Source organism: Camelus ferus, chromosome 9 (genome assembly GCF_009834535.1).
Source record: "Camelus ferus isolate YT-003-E chromosome 9, BCGSAC_Cfer_1.0, whole genome shotgun sequence".
Classification (NCBI taxonomy): Eukaryota; Metazoa; Chordata; class Mammalia; order Artiodactyla; family Camelidae; genus Camelus; species Camelus ferus.
Window position 1 is genome coordinate 5,320,536 of NC_045704.1, and position 11,982 is coordinate 5,332,517.

Genomic DNA, 11,982 nt, shown 5'->3' on the forward strand with positions numbered 1-11,982 from the left:
CGAGTTGGGGCTAGTACCTCCCCATATATATGGATGGACTGTAATTTGCAATCTGAAAAGGAACTTTGTGTTCCCAATAAGCTCGGTGAAGGACGGCTTTCACACACACATATCTCTCAGAATATGAGCATGTGGAGATACGTTCGTTCAAGTAGCACAAAGGGAAAAGTTTGCAGGAAAAACCTTTAGTCTGGATTCTCATTCTGCTTTCTAGTGCCAATATGAAGTTCCTGCAATTTTCACTATAAAAGCGATTTGGAGCTATTACCTCCCCATATATACAGATGGAGTGTAGTTTGCAACTGAGAAGACACTTTGTGTTCCCAAATATCTAGGTGAAAAACAGCTTTCACACACAATTATCTGTGAGAAATGAGCATGTGGAGAGACTTTCGTTCATCTAGCACAATGGGAACAGGTTGCAAGTGAAACGTTTAGTCTGATTTCTCAGACGGATTCCTTGCCCCGGTTTGAAGTTCCTGCACTTTTCACTGAAATTCAGTGTTGGAGCTAGTACCTACCCACATATATGGATGGACTGTAGCTTACAACTGAAAAGAAACTTTGTGTTCCCAACAATCTAGGTGAAGGACAGCTTTCACAAACACATTATCTCTGAGAACTGAGCATTTGGAGAGAAGTTCGTTCATGTAGCACATAGTGAATGGGTTGCAGGTAAATCTATTACTCTGGTTTCTCAGTGTGTTTCCTATTGCCGGTTTGAAGTTCCTGCAGTTTTCACTATAAAACAGAGTTGGAGCTAGTACCTCCCCATATATATGGAAGGAATGTAGTTTGCAAATGAAAAGAATCTTTGTGTTGCCAACTATTTAGGTGAAGAACGGCTTTCACACAAATTTATCTCTCAGAAATGAGCATGTGGAGAGACGTTCATTCAACTAGCAGAAAGGGAATGGGTTGCAGGAGAAACTTTTAGTCTGGTTTCTCAGCATTTTCCAAGTGCCGGTTTGAAGTTCCTGCAGTTTTCACTGTAAAACCGAGTTGGAGCTAGTACCTACCCATATATATAGATGGAGTGTAGTTTTCAACTGAAAATAACTTTGACTTCCCAAAAATCTATGTGAAGGACGGCTTTCACAAAAACATTATCTCTCAGAACTGAGCATTTGGAGAAAAGTTCGTTTATCTAGCACATAGTGAACGGGTTTCAGGAAAATCGTTTACAATATTTTCTCAGTCCATTCCTAGTGTCGGTTTGAATTTCCTGCAGTTTCACTGTAAAACCGAGTTGGAGCTAGTACCTCCCCATATATATGGATGGAGTGTAGTTTGCAAATGAAAAGACTCTTTTTGTTGCCAACTATTTAGGTGAAGTTCGGCTTTCACACAACTTTATCTCTCAGAAATGAGTATGTGGAGAGACGATCATTCAACTAGCATAAAGGGAACGGTTTGCAGGAGAAACTTTTACTCTGGTTTCTCAGTCTGTTTCCTAGTGCCAGTTTCAATTTCCTGAATTTTTCACTGTAAAATCGCGTTGTAGCCAGTACCTCGCCAATATATATATATATGGAATTTAGTTTGCAACTGAATAGAAACTTTGTATTCCCTACAATCTTGGTGAAGTTAGGCTTTCACACACACTTATCTCTCAGAATTGAGCATGTGCAGAGACGTTCTTTCATCTAGCACAAAGGGCAAGGGTTGCAGTAGAAACTTTTACTCTTGTTTCTCAGTACGTTCCTAGTGCCGATTTGGATTTCGTGCAGTTTTCACTGTAAAACCGAGTTGGAGCTAGTACCTCCCCATATATATGGATTGACACTAGTTTGAAACTGAAAGAAACTTTGTGTTCATAGCAAGGTATATGGAGGACGGCTTTCACACACACTTATCTCTCAGAACTGCGCATGTTGGGAGACGTTCGTTCAGTTAGCACAAAGGGAATGGGTTGCAGTAGAAACTTTTACTCTGGTTTCACATTCTGTTTGCTAGTGCCGGGTTGAAGTTCCTGCAAATATCACTGTAATACCGAGTTGGAGCTAGTATCTCCCCATATATATAGATGGAGTGTAGTTTCCAAATAAAAGTTAACTTTGTGTTCCCAACAATCTAGGTGAGGGACAGCTTTCACAAACACACAATATCTCAGAACTGAGCATTTGGAGAGAAGTTCTTTCATCTAGCACATAATGAACGGATGCAGGAGAAACTTTTATTCTGGTTTCTCAGTCTGTTTCCTAGTGCCGGTTTCAAGTTCCTGCAGTTTTCACTGTAAAACCGAGTTGGAGCTAGTACCTCCCCATATATATGGATGGAGTGTAGTTTGCAACTGAATAGAAAACTTTGTTTTCCCTACAAGCTTTGTGAAGGTAGGCTTTCACAACACAATTTTCTCTCAGTACTGAGCAGGTGGAGAGACGTTCTTTCATCTAGCAAAAAGGGAAAAGTTTGCAGGAGAAACTTTTACTCTGGTTTCTCAGTCCGTTTCCTAGTGCCGGTTTGAATTTCCTGTAGTTTTCACTGTAAAACCGAGTTGGAGCTATTACCTCCCCATATATATGGATGGAATCTAGTTTGAAACTGAAAGAAACTTTGTGTTCATAGCAAGGTATATGGAGGACGGCTTTCACACACACTTATCTCTCAGAACTCAGCATTTGGAGAGAAATTCGTTCATCAGCACATAGTGAACGGGTTGCAGGAGAATCTTTTACTCTTGTTTCTCAGTCTGTTTCTTAGTGCCGGTTTGAAGTTCCTGCAATATTCACTGTAAAAGCGAATTGGTTGCTAGTACCTCCCCATATATATGGATGGAGTGTAGTTTGCAAATGAGAAGAAACTTGTGTTTCTACAGTCCATTTGAAGTACGCCTTTCTCAAACACTTATCTCTAAGTACTGATCATGTGGAGAGACGTTCGTTCAACTAGCACAAAGTGAACGGGTTGCAGGGGAAACTTACTTGTGTTTTTTCAGTCTGTTTCTTAGTTCCGGTTTGAAGATCCTGCAGTGTTCACTGTAAAATCGAGTTGGGGCTAGTACCTCCCCATATATATGGATGGACTTTAATTTGCAACTGAAAAGGAACTTTGTGTTCCCAATAAGCTAGGTGAAGGACGGCTTTCACACACACATATCTCTCAGAAATGAGCATGTGGAGATACGTTCGTTCAAGTAGCACAAAGGGAAATGTTTGCAGGAAAAACTTTTAGTCTGGATTCTCATTCTGCTTTCTAGTGCCGATTTGAAGTTCCTGCAATTTTCACTGTAATTCAGAGTTGGAGCTAGTTCCTCCCCATATATATGGATGGTGTGTAGTTTGCAACTGAAAAGAAACTTTGTGTTCCCAACAATCTAAATGAAGGACGGCTTTCACAAACACATTATCTCTCAGAACTGAGCATTTGGAGAGAAGTTCGTTCATCTAGCACATAGTGAACAGGTTGCAGGGGAATCTTTTACTCTGGTTTCTCAGTCTGTTTCCTAGTGCCGGTTTCAAGTTCCTGCAGTTTTCACTGTAAAACAGAGTTGGAGCTAGTACATAACCCTATAATTGTATGGAGTATAGTTTGCAAATGAAAAGAAACTTTGTGTTCCCAAGAAGCTACGTGAAGGACGGCTTTCACACACACTTATATCTCAGAAATGAGTATGTGGACATACGTTCGTTCAACTAGCACAAAGGGAAAGGTTTGCTGTAAAAACTTTAAGTCTGTTTTCTCAGTCTGAATTCTAGTCCCGGTTTGAAGTTCCGGCAGTGTTTTACGCTTTGGAGCTAGTAGCACCCCACATATATGGATGGATTGTAGTTTGCAACTGAAAAGAAACTTTGTGTTCCCAACAATCTAGGTGAAGGACAGCTTTCACAAACACATTATCTCTGAGAACTGAGCATTTGGAGAGAAGATCGTTCACCTAGCACATAGTGAACGGGTTGCAGGAGAATCTTTTTCTCTGGTTTCTTAGTGTGTTTCCTAGTGCAGGTTTGAAGTTCCTGCAATTTTCATTGTAAAAGCGATTTGGAACTGGTACCTCCCCATATATATGGATGGAGTGTAGTTAGCAAACGGGAAAAAACTTTGTCTTCTCTACAATCTATTTGAAATAATCCTGTCACACACACTTATCTCTAAGTACTGAGCATGTGGAGAGACTTTCGTTCATCCAGCACAAAGGGAATGGTTTGCAGGAGAAACTTTTAGTGTGGTTTCTCAGTACGTTTCCTAGTGCCGGTTTGAAGATCCTGCAGTTTACATTGAAAACCTAGTTGGAGCTAGTACCTACCAATAAATATGCATGGAGTGTAGTTTGCTACTGAATCAAACTTTGTGTTCATATCAAGATATATGAAGGATTGCTTTCACACACACTTATCTCTCAGTACTGAGCATTTGGTGAGATGTTCGTTCATCTAACACAAAGGGAACGTGTTGCAGGAGAAACTTTTAGTCTGGTTTCTCAGTCTGTTTCCTACCGCCGGTTTGATGTTCCTGAAATTTTCACTGTAAAAGCGATTTGGACCTTGTACCTCCCCATATATATGGATGGAGTGTAGTTTGCAACTGAAAAGACACTTTGTGTTCCCAACTATTTAGTTGAAGTACCTCTTTCACAGAAAGTTTTCTCTCAGAAATGTGCATGTGGAGATATGTTCGTTCAACTAGCACAAAGGGAACGGTTTGTAGGAGAAACTTTTATTCTGGTTTCTCAGTCTGTTTCCTAGTGCCGATTTGTATTTCCTACAGTTTTACTGTAAAACCGAGTTGGGTCTAGTATCTCCCCATATATATGAATGGACTGTAATGTGCAACTGAAAGTAACTTTCTGTTCCCAACAAGCTAGGTGAACGACGGCTTTCACAAACACATTATCTCTAAGAACTGAGCATTTGGAGAGACGTTCGGTCATCTAGCACAAAGGGAACAGGTTGCAGGAGAAACTTTTACTCTGGTTTCTCAGTCCGTTTCCTAGTGCAGGTTTGAATTTCCTGCATTTCTCACTATAAATCCGATTTGGAGCTAGTACCTCCCCATATATATGGATGGATTGTAATTTGCAACTGAAAGAAACTTTGTGTTCCCAACAAGATTGATGAAGGACGGCTTTCACACACATTTATCTCTCAGTACTGAGCATGTGGAGAGACTTTCGTTCATCCAGCACAAAGGGAATTGTTTGCAGGGGAAACTTTTAGTGTGGTTTCTCAGTACGTTTCCTAGTGCCGCTTTTAATTTCCTGCAGTTTTCACTTTAAAACCGAGTTGGAGCTAGTACCTCCCATATATATATAGATGGAGGGTAGTTTGGAACTGAAAGAAACTTTGTGTTCATAACGAGATATATGAAGTACGGCTTACACACACACTTACCTCTCAGAACTGAGCTAGTGGAGAGACTTTCGTTCATCTAGCACAAAGGGAACGGGTTGCAGGAGAAACTTTTAGACTGGTTTCTCAGTCTGTTTCTTTGTGCCGGTTTGAATTTCCTACAGTTTACACTGTAAAATCTAGTTGGAGCAAGAACTTACCCATATATATGCATGGAGTTTAGTTTGCAACTGAAAAGAATATTTGTGTTCCCTACAATCTAGGTGAAGGACGGCTTTCACAATCACATTATCTATCAGAACTGAGCATTTGGAGAGAAGTCGTTCATCTAGCACAAAGGGAATGGGTTGCAGGAGAATCTTTTACTCTGGTTTCTCAGTCTGTTTCCTAGTGCCGGTTTCAATTTCCTGAATTTTTCACTGTAAAACTGCGTTGTAGCCAGTACCTCCCAATATATATATATATGGAGTTTAGTTTGCAACTGAATAGAAACTTTGTATTCCCTACAATCTTGGTGAAGTTAGGCTTTCACACACACTTATCTCTCAGAATTGAGCATGTGCAGAGACGTTCTTTCATCTAGCACAAAGGGAAAGGGTTGCAGTAGAAACTTTTACTCTTGTTTCTCAGTACGTTTCCTAGTGCCGATTTGGATTTCGTGCAGTTTTCACTGTAAAACCGAGTTGGAGCTAGTACCTCCCCATATATATGGATTGAAACTAGTTTGAAACTGAAAGAAACTTTGTGTTCATAGCAAGGTATATGGAGGACGGCTTTCACACACACTTATCTCTCAGAACTGCGCATGTTGGGAGACGTTCGTTCAGTTAGCACAAAGGGAATGGGTTGCAGTAGAAACTTTTACTCTGGTTTCACATTCTGTTTGCTAGTGCCGGGTTGAAGTTCCTGCAAATATCACTGTAATACCGAGTTGGAGCTAGTATCTCCCCATATATATAGATGGAGTGTAGTTTCCAAATAAAAGTTAACTTTGTGTTCCCAACAATCTAGGTGAGGGACAGCTTTCACAAACACACAATATCTCAGAACTGAGCATTTGGAGAGAAGTTCTTTCATCTAGCACATAATGAACGGATGCAGGAGAAACTTTTATTCTGGTTTCTCAGTCTGTTTCCTAGTGCCGGTTTCAAGTTCCTGCAGTTTTCACTGTAAAACCGAGTTGGAGCTAGTACCTCCCCATATATATGGATGGAGTGTAGTTTGCAACTGAATAGAAACTTTGTTTTCCCTACAAGCTTTGTGAAGGTAGGCTTTCACAACACAATTTTCTCTCAGTACTGAGCAGGTGGAGAGACGTTCTTTCATCTAGCAAAAAGGGAAAAGTTTGCAGGAGAAACTTTTACTCTGGTTTCTCAGTCCGTTTCCTAGTGCCGGTTTGAATTTCCTGTAGTTTTCACTGTAAAACCGAGTTGGAGCTAGTACCTCCCCATATATATGGATGGAATCTAGTTTGAAACTGAAAGAAACTTTGTGTTCATAGCAAGGTATATGGAGGACGGCTTTCACACACACTTATCTCTCAGAACTCAGCATTTGGAGAGAAATTCGTTCATCAGCACATAGTGAACGGGTTGCAGGAGAATCTTTTACTCTTGTTTCTCAGTCTGTTTCTTAGTGCCGGTTTGAAGTTCCTGCAATATTCACTGTAAAAGCGAATTGGTTGCTAGTACCTCCCCATATATATGGATGGAGTGTAGTTTGCAAATGAGAAGAAACTTTGTGTTTTCTACAGTCCATTTGAAGTACGCCTTTCTCAAACACTTATCTCTAAGTACTGATCATGTGGAGAGACGTTCGTTCAACTAGCACAAAGTGAACGGGTTGCAGGGGAAACTTACTTGTGTTTTTTCAGTCTGTTTCTTAGTTCCGGTTTGAAGATCCTGCAGTGTTCACTGTAAAACCGAGTTGGGGCTAGTACCTCCCCATATATATGGATGGACTGTAATTTGCAACTGAAAAGGAACTTTATGTTCCCAATAAGCTAGGTGAAGGACGGCTTTCACACACACATATCTCTCAGAAATGAGCATGTGGAGATACGTTCGTTCAAGTAGCACAAAGGGAAATGTTTGCAGGAAAAACTTTTAGTCTGGATTCTCATTCTTCTTTCTAGTGCCGATTTGAAGTTCCTGCAATTTTCACTGTAAAAGCGATTTGGAGCTATTACCTCCCCATATATATGGATGGAGTGTAGTTTGCAACTGAGAAGACACTTTGTGTTCCCAAGAATCTAGGTGAAAAACGGCTTTCACACACACTTATCTGTCACAAATGAGCATGTGGAGAGACTTTCGTTCATCTAGCACAATGGGAACAGGTTGCAAGAGAAACGTTTAGTCTGATTTCTCAGTCGGATTCCTTGCCCCGGTTTGAAGTTCCTGCAATTTTCACTGAAATTCAGTGTTGGAGCTAGTACCTACCCACATATATGGATGGACTGTAGCTTACAACTTAAAAGAAACTTTGTGTTCCCAACAATCAAGGTGAAGGACGGCTTTCACAAACACATTATCTCTGAGAACTGAGCATTTGGAGAGAAGTTCGTTCATGTAGCACATAGTGAATGGGTTGCAGGTAAATCTATTACTCTGGTTTCTCAGTGTGTTTCCTATTGCCGGTTTGAAGTTCCTGCAGTTTTCACTATAAAACAGAGTTGGAGCTAGAACCTCCCCATATATATGGATGGAATGTAGTTTGCAAATTAGAAGAAACTTTGTGTTCTCTACAATACAGTTGAAGTACGCCTTTCTCACACACTTATCTCTAAGAACCAAGCATGTGGAGAGACGTTCGTTCAACTAGCACAAATGGTACGGGTTGCAGGAGAAATTTTAAGTGTGTTTTCTCAGTCTGTTCCTTAGTGCCGGTTTGAAGTTCCTGCAGTTTTCACTGTAAAATCGAGTTGGGACTAGTACATCCCCAAATATATGTATGGACTGTAATTTGCAAATGAAAAGGAACTTTGTGTTCCCAAGAAGCTACATGAAGGACTTCTTTCACACACAATTATCTCTCAGAACAGAGAATGTGGAGAGACTTTGGTTCATCTATCACAAAGGGAACGGGTTGCAGGAGAAACTTTTAGTCTGGTTTCTCAGTCTGTTTCCTAGTGCCGGTTTGAAGTTCCTGCAATTTTCACTGTAATTCAGAGTTGGAGCTAGTACCTCCCCATATATATGGATGGTGTGTAGTTTGCAACTGAAAAGAAACTTTGTGTTCCCAACAATCTAAATGAAGGACGGCTTTCACAAACACATTATCTCTCAGAACTGAGCATTTGGAGAGAAGTTCGTTCATCTAGCACATAGTGAACAGGTTGCAGGGGAATCTTTTACTCTGGTTTCTCAGTCTGTTTCCTAGTGCCGGTTTCAAGTTCCTGCAGTTTTCACTGTAAAACAGAGTTGGAGCTAGTACATAACCCTATAATTATATGGAGTATAGTTTGCAAATGAAAAGAAACTTTGTGTTCCCAAGAAGCTACGTGAAGGACGGCTTTCACACACACTTATATCTCAGAAATGAGTATGTGGACATACGTTCGTTCAACTAGCACAAAGGGAAAGGTTTGCTGTAAAAACTTTAAGTCTGTTTTCTCAGTCTGAATTCTAGTCCCGGTTTGAAGTTCCGGCAGTTTTACGCTTTGGAGCTAGTAGCACCCCACATATATGGATGGATTGTAGTTTGCAACTGAAAAGAAACTTTGTGTTCCCAACAATCTAGGTGAAGGACAGCTTTCACAAACACATTATCTCTGAGAACTGAGCATTTGGAGAGAAGATCGTTCACCTAGCACATAGTGAACGGGTTGCAGGAGAATCTTTTTCTCTGGTTTCTTAGTGTGTTTCCTAGTGCAGGTTTGAAGTTCCTGCAATTTTCATTGTAAAAGGGATTTGGAACTAGTACCTCCCCATATATATGGATGGAGTGTAGTTAGCAAACGGGAAAAAACTTTGTCTTCTCTACAATCTATTTGAAATAATCCTGTCACACACACTTATCTCTAAGAACTGAGCATGTGGAGAGACTTTCGTTCATCCAGCACAAAGGGAATGGTTTGCAGGAGAAACTTTTAGTGTGGTTTCTCAGTACGTTTCCTAGTGCCGGTTTGAAGATCCTGCAGTTTACATTGAAAACCTAGTTGGAGCTAGTACCTACCAATAAATATGCATGGAGTGTAGTTTGCTACTGAATCAAACTTTGTGTTCATATCAAGATATATGAAGGATTGCTTTCACACACACTTATCTCTCAGTACTGAGCATTTGGTGAGATGTTCGTTCATCTAACACAAAGGGAACGTGTTGCAGGAGAAACTTTTAGTCTGGTTTCTCAGTCTGTTTCCTACCGCCGGTTTGATGTTCCTGAAATTTTCACTGTAAAAGCGATTTGGACCTTGTACCTCCCCATATATATGGATGGAGTGTAGTTTGCAACTGAAAAGACACTTTGTGTTCCCAACTATTTAGTTGAAGTACCTCTTTCACACAAAGTTTTCTCTCAGAAATGTGCATGTGGAGATATGTTCATTCAACTAGCACAAAGGGAACGGGTTGTAGGAGAAACTTTTATTCTGGTTTCTCAGTCTGTTTCCTAGTGCCGATTTGTATTTCCTACAGTTTTACTGTAAAACCGAGTTGGGTCTAGTATCTCCCCATATATATGAATGGACTGTAATGTGCAACTGAAAGTAACTTTCTGTTCCCAACAAGCTAGGTGAACGACGGCTTTCACAAACACATTATCTCTAAGAACTGAGCATTTGGAGAGACGTTCGGTCATCTAGCACAAAGGGAACAGGTTGCAGGAGAAACTTTTACTCTGGTTTCTCAGTCCGTTTCCTAGTGCAGGTTTGAATTTCCTGCATTTCTCACTATAAATCCGATTTGGAGCTAGTACCTCCCCATATATATGGATGGATTGTAATTTGCAACTGAAAGAAACTTTGTGTTCCCAACAAGATTGATGAAGGACGGCTTTCACACACATTTATCTCTCAGTACTGAGCATGTGGAGAGACTTTCGTTCATCCAGCACAAAGGGAATTGTTTGCAGGGGAAACTTTTAGTGTGGTTTCTCAGTACGTTTCCTAGTGCCGCTTTTAATTTCCTGCAGTTTTCACTTTAAAACCGAGTTGGAGCTAGTACCTCCCATATATATATAGATGGAGGGTAGTTTGGAACTGAAAGAAACTTTGTGTTCATAACGAGATATATGAAGTACGGCTTACACACACACTTACCTCTCAGAACTGAGCTAGTGGAGAGACTTTCGTTCATCTAGCACAAAGGGAACGGGTTGCAGGAGAAACTTTTAGACTGGTTTCTCAGTCTGTTTCCTTGTGCCAGTTTGAATTTCCTACAGTTTACACTGTAAAATCTAGTTGGAGCAAGAACTTACCCATATATATGCATGGAGTTTAGTTTGCAACTGAAAAGAATATTTGTGTTCCCTACAATCTAGGTGAAGGACGGCTTTCACAATCACATTATCTATCAGAACTGAGCATTTGGAGAGAAGTCGTTCATCTAGCACAAAGGGAATGGGTTGCAGGAGAATCTTTTACTCTGGTTTCTCAGTCTGTTTCCTAGTGCCGGTTTCAATTTCCTGAATTTTTCACTGTAAAACTGCGTTGTAGCCAGTACCTCCCAATATATATATATGGAGTTTAGTTTGCAACTGAATAGAAACTTTGTATTCCCTACAATCTTGGTGAAGTTAGGCTTTCACACACACTTATCTCTCAGAATTGAGCATGTGCAGAGACGTTCTTTCATCTAGCACAAAGGGAAAGGGTTGCAGTAGAAACTTTTACTCTTGTTTCTCAGTACGTTTCCTAGTGCCGATTTGGATTTCATGCAGTTTTCACTGTAAAACCGAGTTGGAGCTAGTACCTCCCCATATATATGGATTGAAACTAGTTTGAAACTGAAAGAAACTTTGTGTTCATAGCAAGGTATATGGAGGACGGCTTTCACACACACTTATCTCTCAGAACTGCGCATGTTGGGAGACGTTCGTTCAGTTAGCACAAAGGGAATGGGTTGCAGTAGAAACTTTTACTCTGGTTTCACATTCTGTTTGCTAGTGCCGGGTTGAAGTTCCTGCAAATATCACTGTAATACCGAGTTGGAGCTAGTATCTCCCCATATATATAGATGGAGTGTAGTTTCCAAATAAAAGTTAACTTTGTGTTCCCAACAATCTAGGTGAGGGACAGCTTTCACAAACACACTATATCTCAGAACTGAGCATTTGGAGAGAAGTTCTTTCATCTAGCACATAATGAACGGATGCAGGAGAAACTTTTATTCTGGTTTCTCAGTCTGTTTCCTAGTGCCGGTTTCAAGTTCCTGCAGTTTTCACTGTAAAACCGAGTTGGAGCTAGTACCTCCCCATATATATGGATGGAGTGTAGTTTGCAACTGAATAGAAACTTTGTTTTCCCTACAAGCTTTGTGAAGGTAGGCTTTCACAACACAATTTTCTCTCAGTACTGAGCAGGTGGAGAGACGTTCTTTCATCTAGCAAAAAGGGAAAAGTTTGCAGGAGAAACTTTTACTCTGGTTTCTCAGTCCGTTTCCTAGTGCCGGTTTGAATTTCCTGTAGTTTTCACTGTAAAACCGAGTTGGAGCTAGTACCTCCCCATATATATGGATGGAATCTAGTTTGAAAC

The 11,982-nt window shown here is 40.5% G+C and overlaps 1 long non-coding RNA gene across 1 annotated transcript in view; it reads right to left on the reverse strand.

Annotated features, from left to right (window-relative positions):
• LOC116666067 overlaps positions 1 to 2,790 on the reverse strand; it is a 14,134-nt gene extending 11,344 nt beyond the window's left edge. The window contains exon 1 of the long non-coding RNA XR_004322942.1: positions 2,759 to 2,790. This is a non-coding gene — a long non-coding RNA (uncharacterized LOC116666067). The remainder of the gene's footprint in view (positions 1 to 2,758) is intronic.
• Between the last annotated feature and the right edge of the window lie 9,192 nt (positions 2,791 to 11,982).